Below are 4,915 nucleotides of genomic sequence, written 5' to 3' on the forward strand. Positions count from 1 at the left end.
AGAGCCCATGTTTACTGGACATTTTTTCGTGTTTTGGTCCATACTACGTGCAGTAGAAGAGATTTGTTTCACTGTATAGAAGATGAAGAAGTGCTCATAGCCCTAAAGGTATACACTTTATAGTCAATGTTTACTAGACTTTTTTGCATCAAATGATCGTTCCTGTCATACCCCTGAATATTGACCTTTCCTCCTGGGACATCTTGTATAAAATTTCTAAAAAATTACTTTCGTGTGATTTTTTTTTTTTTTTTTTTTTTTTTTTTTTTTTTTTTTTTTTTTTTTTTTTGTCAGGTAACTCATTCGTGTGTAAATCATATCGTTTGTCTGTGACGGCCCACTGAAGCACATTAACCCATAAATACAAAACCTCACGCTTCCACAACAAAATCAAATTTATTATTATCAAGTTCAACGAATAAGTCTCAGGTTATTTCTAGTTCAGTAAGTGCTAAAGCTGGTCGTAGATGATATATTCTAAGGTCTTGTACACCACCAGAAGAATAAACACGGAGCGGTAGTCAGATAGTGCTGTGGCAATGTGCTTTTGGGTAATTATTTTGAGAAGTCCCTGTTTCCAGGTCACTGAGAAAACGCTTCCGGTTAAGGAGTCATTCACATCTATTGTAAATTCCCATTTATTTTTGACGTATTAGAAATGTTGCATACAGTTACTTTGAACTTTTTGGATAGTTCCTGGTCATGATCAGAAAAGTTCTTCAGATTGCACTCACATGAAGATCTAAAAAAAGAGTAATTACAAGTGAAGGAGTAAAGTTTAACGGTGAATCGACATTAGGAATGGAACTCTTTGTTCGACTGGACAAGTAAGAGGGATGGTATCAGCCAAGACCTGCTTAAACCATCTATCGTGGTCAACATTCGCTTCAAACGAGCTTGAAAAATCACAGAAAATCATACCTCACTGTTACCATGCATTGTGTGAAATTAACGAACCGTTTCAGAATAGACCAAAGGGCGATTACCGATAGATGAAAGAAAAATGTATTGTCAGAAGTGGGATTCGAACCCACGCCCACAGAAGTGGACTGCGACCTGAACGCAGCGCCTTAGACCGCTCGGCCATCCTGACATGAAGCCCAAGATAGTCAAGCTGTATTGAGATCGCTGCCACCTCAGTTTAGGCAGCACTTTCTCTCGCTTGTGGGCGGTATGTCGGTATGACAGCCGGCCGCAGGTTGGGGTGTCGGTGTGATGTAGGGTGGGGGGTTAGGCAAGAGGCAGGGCCGCTGAGGGCAAGGACTGGGCGCGGGGTAAGATCTGTGTTTGGCCTCTTCTGCAAAAAATAGCACCAGATTTTGTTGCTATTTTGAAAGAAAGGTTTGACATGTTTTAAACATAATGTAAATTCGAGGATATTTGAACTAAAAAAAAAATGCTCATTGGGATGAAATGTAGAATACATACTATTCTTATTAAACACCAAGCGTATCTTCATAAATGGCATCGATCCGTGCTCGATAGTGTACAGAACCAATATGTTCCAAAAAAGTCGGGCGTGAAAGTGCGGCTTTGCAGGAGGTCATAGGGACTGATGTCACCGTAGTTTTGCCCCTTCATTCCCCAAACCAACCAATAACCAAATGGTCATATTTGCAGGGGCTATTTATCACAGAGATAAGAGTTAACTGTTTTCGATAGCGCTCTGCCTAGCGACCATTTACATATCTATTGGAAGAATTGGCATACTGTAACTATCTTACAGTGCAGGTTAAAATATAAACATTACACATTTTCTCCAGCCCAGGCAAATTGAGGAAGTTGGTTTGTTCTTCTGCGTTAGATGTGTTCTAGGGTAGACCTTAGGCGGCTTATAACAGTACCATTTGTTAATAGGCGATTCCTGAGAAAACCCCGAGAAACCATTTTTCTGGGTACGAAAAATACCAGTTGTGGGAATGGCCACTTCTGTAATCTCTGTTCATGACAAATCGTCGAAAATTTTACCATATTTTCTTAAGATGATATTCTAGGGAAACTTCGCTAACTCTTTTGATATCATTATCCGTTACCAAGACCGTAATATTCGTAATATCCGGTGTGAGACGTAACTGTAGTTTTAACTGTCATCGTGGACACATGACGAGGGTTCTAGAGTAATTGCAGGGGTTCTGAGGTGATCAAGCTGTTATTCATCAGAATTTTTTCACCAATAAAACTTTATGACGCACTGTCTCTGTATAACGCCTATACAAATGTACCCTAAGTAGTACTGCAATAATAAAACAGGGCAAAATCGAGTCTTATCATGCCTAAGAAGAACGTAAAATGACTCTCAAAAATTACATACAGCTGGAAAGACTGCAGATTCAGTAAAATATTTGTAATCACATTTTTGCTCTTTTATGATACAAATAATAAGCCGAGTATTATCGATGAATTGAGATCGGTGAGCAAAATATTGAGAAAGAGGCAAAGCAAAATATTTCGTGTTAACCTTATCTTATGCGCACTTTTTGTTTTGTTTTTTATCTATGTCAAAGTAAATAAATGTGTATGTGTATATAAATAAACTGTCAAAACTTTCCTGAGTTATAAACTCGTTTTATATATGCTGCATACGCTTCTGCAGCAGGGAAAAGAAGGAAAGCAGCGGAAAAAGGCTGCAGCCAGAGCACAAAAGGGCGAATATGTTCCTCTTGAAAAGACTCTGACAAAAAGTGGCAGCAGCTGCCTGAGTCCTCATACTGCCTTCCTCGCCAGAAAATTCTGGCATGCGAATACCGTATATTTCGCGCTTTTTTGTGCTGAAAGACAGCAGTAGAGAGTCAGTGCGGTGGAAGAGAGAGGAGGCAGTGCCAAATGGGGAGAGAAAGTGAGCGGAGACTATACTATGATGGGCAGGAGAGAGAGAGAGTGGCAGCGAAAAAGAAAGGGAGATGAAATGAAGACAATAAAAGTGACAGCCAAAGAGAGAGGAGACAGTGATGGTCAGTGAAAGACAGTGGCAGTAAAACAGAAAAAGATATGGGTGGGGACAGAAGCAGCGGGAGGAAAAGAGAGAGGAGACAGTAGAAATGAAAAAGAGGGATGAGTGGCCACCATACATAGGAATTGGGAGGGGGTCGGTTTCTGGATCTTCCCAGATGGGCCAACTTTAACATTTAGGTATAGAGGATGGTGCATGTTCGGATCGAAATTTAAAGCACTTGATAATAGGAGAAAATGTAACCCCTCCTACCCCCCACCCATAGCACTTTTTTGCTGCCGAGGTATGGTGGAGACAGTGGCAGTGGCAAAGAAAAACAAAAAGTGGCAGTGTAAGCGAGAGAGGAGACAGTAGCACTGGGATATACTGTAAATCTGTGGGAGAAAAATGAGACAGAAGGAGAGAGGCATACAAAGAGGTAGTGAGAGGCAAATATTGAGTATGAAGGCTTCACTACAGAGAGAGATTTGATGAAAGGATTTAGAATGTTCTGTGTTAAAAGTGCGTGAATTTATTTGCATGCCGAAATTTTGCATAGCTGATCAGAGACAGTTTTTAACACGGGCCCGAGTGCTACAGTTTTTAACACGAGGCCGAGTGCTACAAGACCATCCTGCCTCAGCTACAGTCATAGGAAGAATGAAAAAGATGCGCATAGCTACACATACATTGAGAAACAAGCACCATATTTTAAGCTCGTATATCTTTTTCAGGAATTGTAATGGTCCCAAAGAAATGATTAAAACCGCGCGCCGGCCGAAGTGGCCGTGCGGTTAAAGGCGCTGCAGTCTGGAACCGCGAGACCGCTACGGTCGCAGGTTCGAATCCTGCCTCGGGCATGGATGTTTGTGATGTCCTTAGGTTAGTTAGGTTTAACTAGTTCTAAGTTCTAGGGGACTAATGACCTCAGCTGTTGAGTCCCATAGTGCTCAGAGCCATTTGAACCAAAACCGCGCGCCGGACTGACGTGAGACTCGAAGTCGGGACCTTTGCCCTTCGCGGGCAAGCGCTCTACCGACTTTTTTTTTTTTTAATCACATTTTGTTTCGTAATTGATCGTTGTATTTGTTCGGGGCGGACGTCCTATGACACTTGTGGAAGTTCATCATTGATAGATTAACTCAGATTTTTTTATTACAGAGGGCCTGCTAACTCTCTGACTGAACACGCTTTTTTATTTTTTAAACATTTATTTAAGAAACAATGTTACACATCCCAAACACATACTAGTACATGTACTAACCATGCACCCATGTTATACATGAAATGATTTAAACAAAAACAGTTTGATCATTCCAGTTATGCTGATGTTAAAGAAATACAACAGAAGATTGTATTACTGACGAAATTACCAGAATCGCCGACTGACGTACCCAAGCACGATGTACAACCCTCCTCACAGTTTCAATTTTGCCGGTACCTAGTCTCCTTCTAAACTTCAGAAGAGCTTCTGTGAAGTTCGGAAGGGAGAAGACGAGGCACTGACAGAATTGAAGCTGTGAGGAGAGCTTGTGAACCGTGCATGGGTAGCTTAGTCAGTAGCGCACTTCCCCTAAAAGGGAAAAGGTCCCGAGTTCGAGTCTCGGTCTGGCGCACAGTTTTAATCTGCCAGGAAGTTTCATATCAGCGCTTACTCCGCTGCAGAGTGAAAGTCCCAGTGGGGAATATATTCAAAGTTCGAAGGATGCGATATTTTCATATGTTTTAATTTCTTCTTCTAAAAATGAAAGGACCAATCACACGATCTTCCATCAAACAGCATCAGACATTAACTATGGGAGAGTCTCGTTGATGCTGAATAACTTCATGTGGATGCACTTCCCCCCAAATTCTACAGTTATGACGATTAACTGTTCTACTGACATGAAATGTAGCCTCATCAGAAAAGAGTTGCTCTACAGTGCACTGCACTCACGCCTGGACTGAACTGAGGGAACAGAGGAAATAAACAGCACTGGTGCCGTC

The 4,915-nt window shown here is 41.4% G+C and overlaps 1 non-coding gene across 1 annotated transcript; it reads right to left on the bottom strand.

Moving 5' to 3' along the window:
* Nucleotides 1–1,009: 1,009 nt before the first annotated feature.
* On the bottom strand, nucleotides 1,010–1,093 carry Trnal-cag (transfer RNA leucine (anticodon CAG)). The gene has a single exon. It is a non-coding gene; the product is annotated as a tRNA-Leu (tRNA).
* Between the last annotated feature and the right edge of the window lie 3,822 nt (nucleotides 1,094–4,915).

Source organism: Schistocerca serialis, chromosome 4 (genome assembly GCF_023864345.2).
Source record: "Schistocerca serialis cubense isolate TAMUIC-IGC-003099 chromosome 4, iqSchSeri2.2, whole genome shotgun sequence".
NCBI classification, from domain to species: Eukaryota; Metazoa; Arthropoda; class Insecta; order Orthoptera; family Acrididae; genus Schistocerca; species Schistocerca serialis.